The sequence below is a fragment of the Netta rufina genome (assembly GCF_964035555.1).
Source record: "Netta rufina genome assembly, chromosome: 29".
Classification (NCBI taxonomy): Eukaryota; Metazoa; Chordata; class Aves; order Anseriformes; family Anatidae; genus Netta; species Netta rufina.
In genome coordinates this window covers 296,773-316,766 of record NC_140153.1, presented here as the reverse complement: position 1 = coordinate 316,766, position 19,994 = coordinate 296,773, and positions in this window count along the sequence as shown.

Below are 19,994 nucleotides of genomic sequence, written 5' to 3'. Positions count from 1 at the left end.
GGTTAGGGTTAGGTTTCTTTTTTGGTTAGGGTTAGAGTTGGTTAGGTTTAGGGTTAGGGTTAGGGTTACGGTTACGTTTAGGGTTAGGGATAAGTTTGGGATTAGGTTTTGGATTAGTATTAGGGTTATGGTTAAGGTTAGGTTTCGGGTGAGGTTTTGCGTTAGGGTTAGGGTTATGGTTAGGGTTACGTTTAGAGTTAGGGTTACTGTTATGTTTAGGGTTGGGTTATGTTCAGTATTAGGGTTAAGGTTAGGGTTAGGGCTACGATTAGGGTTAGCGTTAGGTTTCATTTATGTTTAGGTTAGGGTTAAGGTTAGGGTTAGGGTTAGAGTTAGGTTAGGGTTAGGGTTAGGGTTAGGGTTAGGGTTAGGGTTAGGGTTAGGGTTAGGTTTAGGGTTAGGGTAAACATTAGAGTTCTGTTAGGGTTAAGGTTAGGGTTCGGTTTAGGTTAAGGTGTAGGGTAGGTTTAAGTTTAGGGTTAGGGTTAGGGTTTGGGTTAGGTTTAGGGTTATGTTAAGGGTTCGAATTAGGATTAGGGTTAACGTTAAGGTTATTCTTAGTGTTAGGTTTAGGTTAGGTTTAGAGTTAGGGTTAGGTTTAGATTTCTGTTAGGGTTAGACTTAGGGTTAGGGTTAGAGTTAGGGTTAGGGTTAGGGTTAGAGTTAGGGTTAGGGTTAGGGTTAGAGTTAGGTTTAGGGTCAAGGCTAGGGTTAGGGTTAGGGCTAGAGTTAGGCTTCTCTTTAGACTAGGGTTAGGGTTAGGGTTAGGGTACTGTTAGGGTTATGTTTAGGGTTAGGGTTAGGGGTAGGGTAAGGGTTAGGGTTAGGGTTAGGGTTATTGCTAGGGTTAGGCATCGGTTTAGACTAGTGTTAGGGTTAGGGTTAGGGTTAGGGTTCTGTTAGGGTTAGGGTTAGATTTAGGGTTAGGTTTAGTGTTAGGGTTAGGGTTAAGGTTAGTGTTAGGGTTAGGGTTAGGATTAGGGTTAGGGTTAGGGTTAGGGTTAGAGTTAGGTTAGGGTTAAGGTTCGGGTTAGAGTTAGGTTAGGGTTAGGGTTAGGGTTAGGTTTAGGGTTAGGGTTAGGGTTAGGGTTAGACTTAGGGTTGCGGTTAATGTTAGGTTTAGGTTTAGGGTAAAAGTTAGGGTTCTGTTAGGGTTAACGTTAGGGTTAGGGTTAGGATAAGGTGTAGGGAAGGTTTAAGTTTAGGGTTAGGGTTAGGTTTGATGTTATGTTAAGGGTTAGAATTAGGATTAGGGTTAACGTTAGGGTTATTGTTAGTGTCAGGTTTAGGTTAGGTTTAGAGTTAGGGTTAGGTTTAGGTTTCTGTTAGGGTTAGACTTAGGGTTAGAGTTAGAGTTAGGGCTAGGGTTATAGTTAGGTTTAGGGTCAGGGCTAGGGTTAGGGTTAGGGTTAGGGTTAGGGTTAGGGTTAGGGTTAGGTTTAGGGTTAGGTTTAGGGTTAGTGTTAGCGTTAGGGTTCTGTTAGGGTTAGGGTTAGAGTTACGGTTAGGTTTAGGGTTAGGGCTAAGGTTCTGTTAGTGTTAGGGTTAGGGTTAGGGTTTGGTTTAGGGTTAGGTTTAGGTTTAGTGTTAGGGTTAGGGTTAGCGTTAGTGTTAGGGTCAGAGTTAGGGTTAGCGTTAGGGTTAGGGTTAGGGTTAAGGTTAGGGTTAGGGTTGGGGTTAGGTTTTGGGTTAGGGTTACGGTTACGGTTATTGTTAGGGTTAGGATAAGGGATAGGTTTAGGTTTAGTGTTAGGCTTCTGTTATGTTTAGGGTTTGAGTATGTTTAGGGTTGGGTTAGGGTTAGGGTTAGGGTTAGGCTTAAGTTTAGTGTTAGGTTTAGGTTTAGAGTTACTTTTATGGTTAGGGTTAGGATTATAGTCAGCATTATGGTTAGGGTTATTGTCAGGGTTAGAGTTAGGGTTAGGGTTACGGTTACGGTTAGGATTAGGTTTAGGGCTCTGTTAGGGTTCGGGTTTCGGTTAGGTTTAGGAATAGGTTTAGGGTTAGTGTTAGGGTTAGGGTTAGGGTTAGGGTTAGGTTTAGGGTTCGGGTTAGGGTTATTGGTTAGCGTTAGGGTTAGGGTTAGGGTTAGGGTTAGGGTTAGGTTTAGGGTTAGGGTTAGGTTTAGAGTTAGGGTTATGTTTAGGGTTAGGGTTCTGTTAGGGTTAAGGTTAGGGTTGTGGTTAGGGTTAGGTTTAGGGTTCTGTTAGGCTTAGACTTAGGGTTAGGTTTAGGGTTATGTTTAGGGTTAGGGTTAGTGTAATGTTAGGGTTAGACTTAGTGTTAGGATTAGCGTAAGGTTTACGTTAGGATTAGGGTTAGGGTTATGTTTAGGGTTCTGTTAGGGTTAGACATAGGGTTAGGGTTATGTTTAGGGTTAGTATTAGGATTAATGTTAGAGTTAGGATTAGGGATCTGGTTACGGTTACATTTAGGGTTAGGGTTAGAGTTAGGTTTAGGGTCAGTGTTAGGCTTCTGTTAGGTTTAGGGTTAGGATTATGGTTAGGGTTAGGGTAGGTTTAGGGTTAGGTTTAGTGTTAGGGTTGGGTTAGGGTTAGGGTAAGGGTTAGGGTTAGGCTTCTGTTAGGGTTAGGGTTAGAGTAGGTTTAGGGTTTGGTTAGGGTTAGGTTTAGGATTAGGGTTAGGCTTAAGTTTATTTTTAGGTTTAGGGTTAGAGTTACTTTTATGGTTAGGGTTAGGATTATAGTCAGCGTTATGGTTAGGGTTATTGTCAGGGTTAGAGTTAGGGTTAGGGTTAGGGTTAGGGTTAGGGTTAGGGTTAGGGTTAGGGCTCTGTTAAGTTTAGGGTTCCGTTTAGGGTTAGGGTTATGTTACAGTTAGGGTTTCGGTTAGGGTTAGGTTTAGGGTTAGGGTTATGTTAGGGTTAGGGTTTCGGTTAGGGTTAGGAATAGGTTTAGGGTTAGGGTTAGGGTTAGGGTTAGGTTTAGGGTTAAAGTTAGGCTTCTGTTAGAGTTAGGGGTAGGGTTATGGTTTGGGTTAGGGTAGGTTTAGGGTTAGGGTTAGGGTTAGGGATAGGGTTAGGATTAGGGTTAGATTTAGAATTAGGTTAGTGTTAGTGTTAGGGTTATGTTTAGGGTTCTGTTAGGGTTAGATTTAGGGTTCGGGTTAGGGTTATGGTTAGGATTAGGGTTAGGGTTTGGGTTAGGGTAGGTATTGTTTTAGGGTTAGGGTTAGGGTTAGGGTTAGGTTTAGGTTTAGGTGTAGGGTTAGGGTTAAGGCTGTGGTTAGGATTAGGGTTAGGGTATGATTTACAGTTAGGTTAGGGTTATGGTTAGTGTTAGGTTTCTTTTAGGTTTAGACTTAGGGATAGGGTTAGGATTAGGGTTAGAGTTAGGGTTAGGGTTAGGGTTAGGGTTAGGTTTGGGTTATGTTCATGGTTAGGGTCCGGTTAGGGTTAGGGTTAGGGTTAGGGTTGGGGTTAGGTTTTCGGGTTAGTGTTAGGGTTAGGGTTAGGGTTAAGGTTAGGTTTAGCGTTAGGGTTCGGTTCAGGGTTAGCGTTAGGGTTCTTTTAGGGTTAAGGTTAGGGTTGTGGTTAGGGTTAGGTTTAGGTTTCTGTTAGGCTTAGACTTAGGGTTAGGGTTAGGGTTATGTTTAGGGTTAGGGTTAGGATTAGGTTTGGGTTTAGTGTTAGGGTTATGGTTAGTGTTAGGGTTAGGGTTAGGATTAGGGTAAGGGTTAGGTTTAGTGTTGGGTTTTGTTCAGGGTTAGGGTTAGGGCAAGGATTAGGTTTTTCGTTAGGTTTTGATTTAGGTTTAGGTTAGGGTTAGGGTTAGGGTTCTCTTAGGGTTAGGTTTAGGGTAAGGGTTCTGTTAGCGTTAAGGTTAGGGTTAGGTTTAGAGTAGGGTTACGGTTAGGTTTACGGTTAGGGTTCTGTTAGGGTTAGGGTTACGGTTAGGATTACGTTTAGGGTTAGTGTTAGGGCTAGGGTTCTGTTAGGGTTAGGGTTAGGGTAGGTTTAGGGTTAGGTTTAGTGTTAGGGTTAGTGTTAGGGTTAGAGTTAGTGTTAGGGATAGGGTTATGTTTATGGTTAGGGTTAGGGTTAGGGTTAGGTTTAGGGTTAGGGTTAGGGTTAGCGTTAGTGTTACGGTTAGGTTTAGGGTTAGGGTTAGGTTTAGGGCTAGGGTTCTGTTAGTGTTAGTTTTTGGGTTAGGGTTAGTGTTAGGGTTAGGAGTAGGGTAAGCGTTAGGGTTCTGTTATTGTTAGGGTTAGGGTTAGTGTTAGGCTAAGGGGTAGGTTATGTTTGGGTTTAGGGTTAGGTTTATGTTAGGGTTAGTGTTAGGGTTAGGGTTATGGTTATGGTTAGGTTTAATGTTAGGGCTATGGTTATGGTTAGGTTTAGGGTTAGGGGTAGGGTTAAGATTAGGGTTAGTGTTAGGGTTAGGGTTAGGATTAGGGTTAGCGTTGGGGTTATATTTAGGTTTAGCTTAGGGTTAGGGTTAGGGTTAGGGTTCTGTAAGGGTTAGGGTTAGGGTAAAGGTTAGGATTAGGGTTTCTGTAGGTTTAGGGTTAGGGTTAGGGTTAGGGTTAGGGTTAGGGTTAGGGTTAGGGTTAGGGTTAGGGTTAGGGTTAGGGTTAGGGTTAGGGTTAGGGTTAGTGTTAGGGTTAGGCTTAGGTTTAGGGTTGAGGTTAGGGCTAGTGTTAGGGTTAGGGTTAGGTTTATGGTTAGGGTTAGGCTTAGGGTTAGGGTTAGGGTTAGGGTCAGGGTTAGGTTTCTGTTTTGGTTAGGGTTAGAGCTCGTTAGGGTTCGGGTTAGGGTTAGTGTTACGGTTACGTTTTGGTTTAGAGTTAGGGTTAGGATTAGGTTTTGGTTTAGGGTTAGGGTTATGGTTAGGGTTAGGATTAGGGTTAGGGTCAGGGTAAGGGTTAGGGTTAGGGTTAGGGTTAGGGTTAGGGTTAGGGTTAGGGTTAGGGTTAGGGTTAGTGTAAGGTTTGGGGTTAGGGTTAGGGTTATGGTAAGGTTTAGGGTTAGGGTTAGGGTTAGCGTTAGTGTTAGGGTTAGTGTTCTGTTAGTGTTAGGGTTAGGATTACGGTTAGGAACACAACCCCATGGTTGCCATAGGAACAGAACACCATGTTTACAATGCCACAAAATCCACAAGGTTACCATGGCAACACAACGCCATGTTTGCCATAGCAACAAAACCATAAGTTGCCATGGCAACCCATCCCCGTTGTTACCATGGCAACACAACGCCATTATTCCAATGGCAACACAATCCCTTGGTTGGTATGGCAACAAAAATCCATGGTTGTCATTGCAAAACGTCCCCATGGTTCCCATGGAAACCAAACCCCATGGTTGTCATGGCAATCTATCCCCATGGTTACCATGGCAACACAACCCCATGGTTGCCATGGCAACACATCCCCATGGATACCATGGTATCCAACCGCATGGTTACCATGGCAAGACAACGCCATGTTTGCCATGGCAAAAAGAAACCATGGTTGCCATGGCAACCCAACCCCATGGTTACCATGGCAACACCACCCCATGGTTGCCATGGCAACAGAAACCCATGTTTCCATGGAAACAATACCCCATTGTTACAATAGCAACACGATAGCATGTTTACCACAGCAACCCAACCGCATGTTTGCCATGGTAACACATACCCATGGTTGCCATGGCAACACAACCCCATCGTTGACATTGCAACAAAACCCCTTGGTTACCATGGCAACACAACCCCATGGTTACCATGGCAACACAACGATATGGTTACCTTGGCAACAAAACGACATGGTTGCCATGGCAACACAATTCCGTGGTTACCATGGCAACACAACCGCATGGTTACCATAGCAACCCAACCTCATGGTTAGCATGGCAACACAACACCATGGTTGCCATGGCAACAAAACCCCATGGTTACCATGGAAACAGAAAACCATGGTTGCCATGGCAACACCACCCGATGGTTACCATGGCAACCCAAGACCATGCTTGCCATGGGAACACAACCAAATTGGTACAATGGCAACCCACCCACAACTCCAGGTTTATAATGGCAAAACAACCGCATGGTTACCATGTCAACACAACCCCACGTTTGCCATTGAAACACAACACCTTGGTTACCATGAAAACACAAAGCCATGGTTGCCATGGTACCAAAATTCCCATGGTTACCATGGCAAACCAACCCCATGGTTACCATGGCAACACAACCCCATGGTTACCATGGCAACACAACCCCTTGGTTGCCATGGGAAACCAACCCCATGGTTACCATGGCAACACAACCCCATGGTTACCATGGCAACACAACCCCTTGGTTGCCATGGCAACACAACCCCATGGTTACCATCGCAACACAACCCCATGGTTTCAGTAGCAACAAAACCCCATGGTTGCCATGGCAACCGAACCCCATGGTTACCATGGCAACACAACCCCATGGTTTCCATGGCAACACAACTCCAACGTTAAAATGGCAACACAACCGCATGGTTACCATGGTAACAAAACTCCATGGTTGACATGGCAACACAACCGCATGGTTACCATAGCAACCCAACCGCATGGTTGCCATGGCAACAGAACACCAAAGTTGCCATGGCAACACAACCAAATAGTTACCATGGCAATATAACCACATGGTTACTCTGCAAACACAACCCCATGGTTACCATGGCAACAGAAACCATGGTTGCCATGGCATCGCCACTCGATGGTTGCCATGGCAACCCAACCCCATAGTTACCATGGCAACAAAACCCCTTGGTTACCATGGCCACAGAAAACCATGGCTTCCATGGAAACACCACCCGATGGTTCCCGTTGCAACCCAACTCCATGGTTACCATGACAACCCCACCCCATGGTTGCCATGGCAACACAACACCATGGTTACCATGGCAACACAAACCCATGTTTGCCATGGCAACACAACCCCATGGTTACCAGGGCAACACAACCGCATGGTTTCCATGGAAGCAAAATCCCATGGTTGCCATGGCAACCCCACCCCATGGTTACCATAACAACACAAACCCATGTTTGCCATGGCAACACAACCCCATGGTTACCAGGGCAACACAACCCCATGGTTTCCATGGAAGCAAAATCCCATGGTTGCCATGGCAACCCCACCCCATGGTTACCATGGCAACACCACCCCACGGTTCCCATGGCAACACAACCGCATTGCTACCATGGCAACACAACTGTATGTTTGCCATGGCAACAAAACCCCATGGTTGCCATTGCAACACAACCCCATGGTTACCATGGCAACACCACCCCATGGAAGCCATGGCAACACAACCATATGGTTAACATGGCAAAAAAACGCCATGGTTACCATGGCAACACCACCCAATGGTTGCCATCGCAACACAACCGCATGTTTGCCATGGCAACCCAACCCCATGGTTACCATGGCAACACAACCACTTAATTGCCATGACAACACAACACAATGGTTTCCATAGAAACACAAACCCATGGTTGCGATGGCAACAAAATTCCATGGTTGCCATGGCAACACAACCCCATGGTTACCATGGCAACACAACCCCATGGTTTCAGTAGCAACAAAACCCCATGGTTGCCATGGCAACCGAACCCCATGGTTACCATGGCAATACCACCCAATGGTTGCCATGTCAACACAACCGCATGGTTACCATGGCAACACAACCCCATGGTTTCCATGGCAACACAACTCCAATGTTACAATGGCAACACAACTGCATGGTTACCATGGTGACTCAACTGCATGGTTACCATGGCAACAAAACTCCACGGCTGACATGGCAACGCAACCGCATGGTTACCATAGCAACCCAACCGCATGGTTGCCATGGCAACACAACAACAAAGTTGCCATGGCAACAAAACCAAATAGTTACCATGGCAACAGAAAACCATGGTTGCCATGGCAACACAACCCCATGGTTGCCATGGCAACACAACCCTATGGTTTCAGTAGCAACAAAACCCCATGGTTGCCATGCCAACCGAACCCCATGGTTACCATGGCAACACAACTTCTTGGTTGCCATGGCAACACAACACAATGGTTAACATTGCAACACAACCCCATGGTTTCCATGGCAACACAACTCCAATGTTACAATGGCAACACAACCGCATGGTTACCATAGCAACCCAACCGCATGGTTGCCATGGCAACACAACCAAATAGTTACCAACGCAATATAATCACATGGTTACCCTGCAAACACAACCCCATGGTTACCATGGCAACAGAAACCATGGTTGCCATGGCATCGCCACTCGATGGTTGCCATGGCAACCCAACCCCATAGTTACCATGGCAACAAAACCCCTTGGTTACCATGGCCACAGAAAACCATGGTTTCCATGGAAACACCACCCGATGGTTCCCGTTGCAACCCAACTCCATGGTTACCATGAACACCCCATCCCATGGTTGCCATGGCAACACAACACCATGGTTACCATGGAAACAAAATTCCATGGTTGCCATGGCAACACAACCCCATGGTTACCATGGCAACACCACCCCATGGTTGCTATTGGAAAAAAATACCATGGTTACCATGGCAAAAGAAAACCATGGTTGCCTTGGCAACGCCAACCGGTGGTTGCCATCGCAACACTACCCCATGGTAACCATTGCAACACAACAAAATGGTAACCATGGAAATACAACCCCATGGTTGCCATGACAACACCACCCCATGTTTGCCATGGCAACACAACCAAATTTTTACCATGGTAACACAACCGCATGTTTGCCATAGCAACCCAACCCCATGGTTTCCATGGCAACAAAACCCTATGGTTTCCATGGCAACACAACTCCAGGGTTACAATGGCAACACAACCGCATGGTTACCATGGCAACCCAACAGCATGATTACCATGGCAACAAAACTCCATGGTTACCATGGCAACACATCCGCATGGTAGCCATTGCAACCCATCCCCATGGCTGCCATGACAGCACAACCCCATGGTTGCCATGGTAACACCACCAAATGGTTACCATGGCAACACAACCACATGTTTGCCATGGCAACCCAACCCCATGGTTGCCATGGCAACACAATTCCAGGGTTAAAATGGCAATGAAACAGCATGGTTACAATGGTAACTCAACAGCACGGTTACCATGGCAACAAAACTCCATGGTGGACATGGCAACACAACACCAAAGTTGCCATGGCAACAAAACCAAATAGTTGCCATGGCAACAGAAAACCATGGTTGCCATGGTAACAAAACCCCATGGTTCCCATGGCAATACAACACCATGGTTCCCATGGCAACATAAAACCATGGTGCCAAGGCAACACCACCCCATGGTTGCCATGGCAACCCAATTCCATGGTTGCCATGGCAACAGAATCAAATGGTTACCATGGAAACACAACCCCATGCTTACCATGGCAACACAACCCCATGGTTACCATGTCAACACAAACCCATGGTTGCCATGGAAACAGAACCCCTTGGTTTCCATGGCAACAAAACCCCTTGGTTACCATGGCCACAGAAAACCATGGTTTCCATGGAAACACCACCCGAGGGTTGCCGTTGCAACCCAACCCCCTGGTTACCATGACAACCCCACCCCATGGTTGCCATGGAAACACAACACCATGGTTACCATGGCAACAGAACTCCATTGTTGCTATGGCAACCAAACCCCATGGTTGCCATGGCAACCCAACCCCATGGTTACCATGACAACACAAACCCATGTTTGCCATGGCAACACAACCCCATGATTACCAGGGCAACACAACCCCATGGTTTCCATGGAAGCAAAATCACATGGTTGCCATGGAAACCCAACCCCATGGGTACCATGGCAACACCACCCCACGGTTGCCATGGCAATATAACCCCATGGTTACCCTGCCAACACAACCCCATGGTTACCATGGCAACAGAAACACCATGGTTACCATGGCATCGCCACCCGATGGTTGCCATGGCAACCGAACCTAATGGCTGCCATGGCAACACAACCAAATTGTTACCATGGAAACAAAACCCCATGGTTACAATGGCAACACAACCCCTTGGTTGCCATGGCAACACAACACCATGGTTACCATGGAAACACAATCCCGTGGTTACCATGGCAACACAACCCCTTGGTTGCCATGGCAACACCACACGATGGTTGCCATGGCAAATCAACCACATGGTGTCCATGGCAAAACAACCAAATAGTTAAAATGGTAACCCAAGCGCATTGTTACCATGGCAACACAACCCCTTGGTTGCCATGGCAACGCAACACCATAGTTACCATGGAAACACAAACCCATGGTTGCCATGGCAAAAAAAAACCATGGTTCCCATGGAAACCGAACCCCATGGTTACCATGGCAACACCACACCATGGTTGCCATTGGAAAACAATACCATGGTTACCATGGCAACAGAAAACCATGGTTGCCTTGGCAACATCACCCGGTGGTTGCCAAGGCAACACAACCCCACGGTAACCATTGCAACACAACCAAAAGGTATCCATGGAAATACAACCCAATGGTTACCATGGCAACAAAACACCATGGTTGCCATGGCAGCACAACATCATGTTTACCATGGCAACGCAACACCATTGTTGCCATGGCAAACCAACCCCATGGTTACCATGGCAACGCAACCCCATGGTTACCATGGCAACACAACCCCTTGGTTGCCATGGGAAACCAACCCCATGGTTACCATGGCAACACAACCCCATGGTTACCATGGCAACACAACCCCTTGGTTGCCATGGCAACACAACCCCATGGTTACCATCGCAACACAACCCCATGGTTTCAGTAGCAACAAAACCCCATGGTTGCCATGGCAACCGAACCCCATGGTTACCATGGCAACACAACCCCATGGTTTCCATGGCAACACAACTCCAACGTTAAAATGGCAACACAACCGCATGGTTACCATGGTAACAAAACTCCATGGTTGACATGGCAACACAACCGCATGGTTACCATAGCAACCCAACCGCATGGTTGCCATGGCAACAGAACACCAAAGTTGCCATGGCAACACAACCAAATAGTTACCATGGCAATATAACCACATGGTTACTCTGCAAACACAACCCCATGGTTACCATGGCAACAGAAACCATGGTTGCCATGGCATCGCCACTCGATGGTTGCCATGGCAACCCAACCCCATAGTTACCATGGCAACAAAACCCCTTGGTTACCATGGCCACAGAAAACCATGGCTTCCATGGAAACACCACCCGATGGTTCCCGTTGCAACCCAACTCCATGGTTACCATGACAACCCCACCCCATGGTTGCCATGGCAACACAACACCATGGTTACCATGGCAACACAAACCCATGTTTGCCATGGCAACACAACCCCATGGTTACCAGGGCAACACAACCGCATGGTTTCCATGGAAGCAAAATCCCATGGTTGCCATGGCAACCCCACCCCATGGTTACCATAACAACACAAACCCATGTTTGCCATGGCAACACAACCCCATGGTTACCAGGGCAACACAACCCCATGGTTTCCATGGAAGCAAAATCCCATGGTTGCCATGGCAACCCCACCCCATGGTTACCATAACAACACAAACCCATGTTTGCCATGGCAACACAACCCCATGGTTACCAGGGCAACACAACCCCATGGTTTCCATGGAAGCAAAATCCCATGGTTGCCATGGCAACCCCACCCCACGGTTACCATGGCAACACCACCCCACGGTTGCCATGGCAACACAACCGCATTGCTACCATGGCAACACAACTGTATGTTTGCCATGGCAACAAAACCCCATGGTTGCCATTGCAACACAACCCCATGGTTACCATGGCAACACCACCCCATGGAAGCCATGGCAACACAACCATATGGTTAACATGGCAAAAAAAACGCCATGGTTGCCATGGCAACACAACTTTTTTGGTTACCATGGCAAATCAACCCCATGGTTAACATGGCAACACCACCCAATGTTTGCCATCCCAACACAACCGCATGGTTGCCATGGCAACACAACAGCATTTTTGCCATGGCAACCCAACCCCATGGTTAACAAGACAACACAACCCCTTGGATGCCATGGCAAAACAACACAATGGTTACCATAGAAACACAAACCCATGGTTGCCATGGCAACAAAATTCCATGGTTGCCATGGCAACACAACCCCATGGTTACCATGGCAACACCACCCCATGGTTGCTATTGGAAAAAAATACCATGGTTACCATGGCAAAAGAAAACCATGGTTGCCTTGGCAACACCACCCGGTGGTTGCCATGGCAACACTACCCCATGGTAACCATTGCAACACAACAAAATGGTAACCATGGAAATACAACCCCATGGTTGCCATGACAACACCACCCCATGTTTGCCATGGCAACACAACCAAATTTTTACCATGGTAACACAACCGCATGTTTGCCATAGCAACCCAACCCCATGGTTTCCATGGCAACAAAACCCCATGGTTGCCATGGCAACCATCCCCATGGTTAACATGGCAACACAACCCTATGGTTTCCATGGCAACACAACTCCAAGGTTGCAATGGCAACACAACCGCATGGTTACCATGGCAACCCAACAGCATGATTACCATGGCAACAAAACTCCATGGTTAGCATGGCAACACATCCGCATGGTAGCCATTGCAACCCATCCCCATGGCTGCCATGACAGCACAACCCCATGGTTGCCATGGTAACACCACCAAATGGTTACCATGGCAACACAACCGCATGTTTGCCATGGCAACACAACCCCATGGTTGCCATGGCAACACAATTCCAGGGTTAAAATGGCAATGCAACCGCATGGTTACAATGGTAACTCAACAGCATGGTTACCATGGCAACAGAACTCCATGGTGGACATGGCAACACAACACCAAAGTTGCCATGGCAACAAAACCAAATAGTTACCATGACAACAGAAAACCATGGTTGCCATGGTAACAAAACCCCATGGTTCCCATGGCAATACAACACCATGGTTCCCATGGCAACATAAAACCATGGTGCCAAGGCAACACCACCCCATGGTTGCCATGGCAACCCAATTCCATGGTTGCCATGGCAACAGAATCAAATGGTTACCATGGAAACACAACCCCATGCTTACCATGGCAACACAACCCCATGGTTACCATGTCAACACAAACCCATGGTTGCCATGGAAACAGAACCCCTTGGTTTCCATGGCAACAAAACCCCTTGGTTACCATGGCCACAGAAAACCATGGTTTCCATGGAAACACCACCCGAGGGTTGCCGTTGCAACCCAACCCCCTGGTTACCATGACAACCCCACCCCATGGTTGCCATGGAAGCACAACACCATGGTTACCATGGCAACAGAACTCCATTGTTGCTATGGCAACCAAACCCCATGGTTGCCATGGCAACCCAACCCCATGGTTACCATGACAACACAAACCCATGTTTGCCATGGCAACCCAACCCCATGGTTAACAAGACAACACAACCCCTTGGATGCCATGGCAAAACAACACAATGGTTACCATAGAAACACAAACCCATGGTTGCCATGGCAACAAAATTCCATGGTTGCCATGGCAACACAACCCCATGGTTACCATGGCAACACCACCCCATGGTTGCTATTGGAAAAAAATACCATGGTTACCATGGCAAAAGAAAACCATGGTTGCCTTGGCAACACCACCCGGTGGTTGCCATGGCAACACTACCCCATGGTAACCATTGCAACACAACAAAATGGTAACCATGGAAATACAACCCCATGGTTGCCATGACAACACCACCCCATGTTTGCCATGGCAACACAACCAAATTTTTACCATGGTAACACAACCGCATGTTTGCCATAGCAACCCAACCCCATGGTTTCCATGGCAACAAAACCCCATGGTTGCCATGGCAACCATCCCCATGGTTAACATGGCAACACAACCCTATGGTTTCCATGGCAACACAACTCCAAGGTTGCAATGGCAACACAACCGCATGGTTACCATGGCAACCCAACAGCATGATTACCATGGCAACAAAACTCCATGGTTAGCATGGCAACACATCCGCATGGTAGCCATTGCAACCCATCCCCATGGCTGCCATGACAGCACAACCCCATGGTTGCCATGGTAACACCACCAAATGGTTACCATGGCAACACAACCGCATGTTTGCCATGGCAACACAACCCCATGGTTGCCATGGCAACACAATTCCAGGGTTAAAATGGCAATGCAACCGCATGGTTACAATGGTAACTCAACAGCATGGTTACCATGGCAACAGAACTCCATGGTGGACATGGCAACACAACACCAAAGTTGCCATGGCAACAAAACCAAATAGTTACCATGACAACAGAAAACCATGGTTGCCATGGTAACAAAACCCCATGGTTCCCATGGCAATACAACACCATGGTTCCCATGGCAACATAAAACCATGGTGCCAAGGCAACACCACCCCATGGTTGCCATGGCAACCCAATTCCATGGTTGCCATGGCAACAGAATCAAATGGTTACCATGGAAACACAACCCCATGCTTACCATGGCAACACAACCCCATGGTTACCATGTCAACACAAACCCATGGTTGCCATGGAAACAGAACCCCTTGGTTTCCATGGCAACAAAACCCCTTGGTTACCATGGCCACAGAAAACCATGGTTTCCATGGAAACACCACCCGAGGGTTGCCGTTGCAACCCAACCCCCTGGTTACCATGACAACCCCACCCCATGGTTGCCATGGAAGCACAACACCATGGTTACCATGGCAACAGAACTCCATTGTTGCTATGGGAACCAAACCCCATGGTTGCCATGGCAACCCAACCCCATGGTTACCATGACAACACAAACCCATGTTTGCCATGGCAACACAACCCCATGATTACCAGGGCAACACAACCCCATGGTTTCCATGGAAGCAAAATCACATGGTTGCCATGGAAACCCAACCCCATGGTTACCATGGCAACACCACCCCACGGTTGCCATGGCAATATAACCCCATGGTTATCCTGCCAACACAACCCCATGGTTACCATGGCAACAGAAAACCATGGTTACCATGGCATCGCCACCCGATGGTTGCCATGGCAACCGAACCTAATGGCTGCCATGGCAACACAACCAAATTGTTACCATGGAAAAAAAAACCCCATGGTTACCATGGCAACACAACCCCTTGGTTTCCATGGCAACACAACTCCAACGTTAAAATGGCAACACAACCGCATGGTTACCGTGGCAACAAAACTCCATGGTTGACATGGCAACACAACCGCATGGTTACCATAGCAACCCAACCGCATGGTTGCCATGGCAACAGAACACCAAAGTTGCCATGGCAACACAACCAAATAGTTACCATGGCAATATAACCACATGGTTACTCTGCAAACACAACCCCATGGTTACCATGGCAACAGAAACCATGGTTGCCATGGCATCGCCACTCGATGGTTGCCATGGCAACCCAACCCCATAGTTACCATGGCAACAAAACCCCTTGGTTACCATGGCCACAGAAAACCATGGCTTCCATGGAAACACCACCCGATGGTTCCCGTTGCAACCCAACTCCATGGTTACCATGACAACCCCACCCCATGGTTGCCATGGCAACACAACACCATGGTTACCATGGCAACACAAACCCATGTTTGCCATGGCAACACAACCCCATGGTTACCAGGGCAACACAACCGCATGGTTTCCATGGAAGCAAAATCCCATGGTTGCCATGGCAACCCCACCCCATGGTTACCATAACAACACAAACCCATGTTCGCCATGGCAACACAACCCCATGGTTACCAGGGCAACACAACCGCATGGTTTCCATGGAAGCAAAATCCCATGGTTGCCATGTCAACCCCACCCCATGGTTAACATGGCAACACCACCCCACGGTTCCCATGGCAACACAACCGCATTGCTACCATGGCAACACAACTGTATGTTTGCCATGGCAACAAAACCCCATGGTTGCCATTGCAACACAACCCCATGGTTACCATGGCAACACCACCCCATGGAAGCCATGGCAACACAACCATATGGTTAACATGGCAAAAATACGCCATGGTTGCCATGGCAACACAACTTTTTTGGTTACCATGGCAAATCAACCCCATGGTTAACATGGCAACACCACCCAATGTTTGCCATCCCAACACAACCGCATGGTTGCCATGGCAACACAGCAGCATTTTTGCCATGGAAACCCAACCCCATGGTTAACAAGACAACACAAACCCTTGGTTGCCATGGCAAAACAACACAATGGTTACCATAGAAACACAAACCCATGGTTGCCATGGCAACAAAATTCCATGGTTGCCATGGCAACACACCACCATGGTTACCATGGCAACACCACCCCATGGTTGCTATTGGAAAAAAATACCATGGTTACCATGGCAAAAGAAAACCATGGTTGCCTTGGCAACACCACCCGGTGGTTGCCATGGCAACACAACCCCATGGTAACCATTGCAACACAACAAAATGGTAACCATGGAAATACAACCCCATGGTTGCCATGACAACACCACCCCATGTTTGCCATGGCAACACAACCAAATTTTTACCATGGTAACACAACATCATGTTTGCCATAGCAACACAACCCCATGGTTTCCATGGCAACAAAACCCCATGGTTGCCATGGCAACCATCCCCATGGTTAACATGGCAACACAACCCTATGGTTTCCATGGCAACACAACTCCAAGGTTACAATGGCAACACAACCGCATGGTTACCATGGCAACCCAACAGCATGATTACCATGGCAACAAAACTCCATGGTTACCATGGCAACACATCCGCATGGTAGCCATTGCAACCCATCCCCATGGCTGCCATGACAGCACAACCCCATGGTTGCCATGGTAACACCACCAAATGGTTACCATGGCAACACAACCGCATGTTTGCCATGGCAACCCAACCCCATGGTTGCCATGGCAACACAATTCCAGGGTTAAAATGGCAATACAACCGCATGGTTACAATGGTAACTCAACAGCACGGTTACCATGGCAACAGAACTCCATGGTGGACATGGCAACACAACACCAAAGTTGCCATGGCAACAAAACCAAATAGTTACCATGGCAACAGAAAACCATGGTTGCCATGGTAACAAAACCCCATGGTTCCCATGGCAATACAACACCATGGTTCCCATGGCAACATAAAACCATGGTGCCAAGGCAACACCACCCCATGGTTGCCATGGCACCCCAATTCCATGGTTGCCATGGCAACAGAATCAAATGGTTACCATGGAAACACAACCCCATGCTTACCATGGCAACACAACCCCATGGTTACCATGTCAACACAAACCCATGGTTGCCATGGAAACAGAACCCCTTGGTTTCCATGGCAACAAAACCCCTTGGTTACCATGGCCACAGAAAACCATGGTTTCAATGGAAACACCACCCGAGGGTTGCCGTTGCAACCCAACCCCCTGGTTACCATGACAACCCCACCCCATGGTTGCCATGGAAACACAACACCATGGTTACCATGGCAACAGAACTCCATTGTTGCTATGGCAACCAAACCCCGTGGTTGCCATGGCAACCCAACCCCATGGTTACCATGACAACACAAACCCATGTTTGCCATGGCAACACAACCCCATGATTACCAGGGCAACACAACCCCATGGTTTCCATGGAAGCAAAATCACATGGTTGCCATGGAAACCCAACCCCATGGTTACCATGGCAACACCACCCCACGGTTGCCATGGCAATATAACCCCATGGTTACCATGCCAACACAACCCCATGGTAACCATGGCAACAGAAACACCATGGTTACCATGGCATCGCCACCCGATGGTTGCCATGGCAACCGAACCTAATGGCTGCCATGGCAACACAACCAAATTGTTACCATGGAAACAAAACCCCATGGTTACAATGGCAACACAACCCCTTGGTTGCCATGGCAACACAACACTATGGTTACCATGGAAACACAATCCCGTGGTTACAATGGCAACACAACCCCTTGGTTGCCATGGCAACACAACACTATGGTTAACATGGCAACACAACCCCATGGTTTCCATGGCAACACAACTCCAACGTTAAAATGGCAACACAACCGCATGGTTACCATGGCAACGAAACTCCATGGTTGACATGGCAACACAACCGCATGGTTACCATAGCAACCCAACCGCATGGTTGCCATGGCAACAGAACACCAAAGTTGCCATGGCAACACAACCAAATAGTTACCATGGCAATATAACCACATGGTTACTCTGCAAACACAACCCCATGGTTACCATGGCAACAGAAACCATGGTTGCCATGGCATCGCCACTCGATGGTTGCCATGGCAACCCAACCCCATAGTTACCATGGCAACAAAACCCCTTGGTTACCATGGCCACAGAAAACCATGGCTTCCATGGAAACACCACCCGATGGTTCCCGTTGCAACCCAACTCCATGGTTACCATGACAACCCCACCCCATGGTTGCCATGGCAACACAACACCATGGTTACCATGGCAACACAAACCCATGTTTGCCATGGCAACACAACCCCATGGTTACCAGGGCAACACAACCGCATGGTTTCCATGGAAGCAAAATCCCATGGTTGCCATGGCAACCCCACCCCATGGTTACCATAACAACACAAACCCATGTTTGCCATGGCAACACAACCCCATGGTTACCAGGGCAACACAACCCCATGGTTTCCATGGAAGCAAAATCCCATGGTTGCCATGGCAACCCCACCCCATGGTTACCATGGCAACACCACCCTACGGTTCCCATGGCAACACAACCGCATTGCTACCATGGCAACACAACTGTATGTTTGCCATGGCAACAAAACCCCATGGTTGCCATTGCAACACAACCCCATGGTTACCATGGCAACACCACCCCATGGAAGCCATGGCAACACAACCATATGGTTAACATGGCAAAAAAACACCATGGTTGCCATGGCAACACAACTTTTTTGGTTACCATGGCAAATCAACCCCATGGTTAACATGGCAACACCACCCAATGTTTGCCATCCCAACACAACCGCATGGTTGCCATGGCAACACAACAGCATTTTTGCCATGGCAACCCAACCCCATGGTTAACAAGACAACACAACCCCTTGGTTGCCATGGCAACGCAACACAATGGTTACCATAGAAACACAAACCCATGGTTGCCATGGCAACAAAATTCCATGGTTGCCATGGCAACACAACCCCATGGTTACCATGGCAACACCACCCCATGGTTGCTATTGGAAAAAAATACCATGGTTACCATGGCAAAAGAAAACCATGGTTGCCTTGGCAACACCACCCGGTGGTTGCCATGGCAACACTACCCCATGGTAACCATTGCAACACAACAAAATGGTAACCATGGAAATACAACCCCATGGTTGCCATGACAACACCACCCCATGTTTGCCATGGCAACACAACCAAATTTTTACCATGGCAACACAACCGCATGTTTGCCATAGCAACCCAACCCCATGGTTTCCATGGCAACAAAACCCCATGGTTGCCATGGCAACCATCCCCATGGTTAACATGGCAACACAACCCTATGGTTTCCATGGCAACACAACTCCAGGGTTACAATGGCAACACCACCACATGGTTACCATGGCAACCCAACAGCATGATTACCATGGCAACAAAACTCCATGGTTACCATGGCAACACATCCGCATGGTAGCCATTGCAACCCATCCCCATGGCTGCCATGACAGCACAACCCCATGGTTGCCATGGTAACACCACCAAATGGTTACCATGGCAACACAACCGCATGTTTGCCATGGCAACCCAACCCCATGGTTGCCATGGCAACACAATTCCAGGGTTAAAATGGCAATACAACCGCATGGTTACAATGGTAACTCAACAGCACGGTTACCATGGCAACAGAACTCCATGGTGGACATGGCAACACAACACCAAAG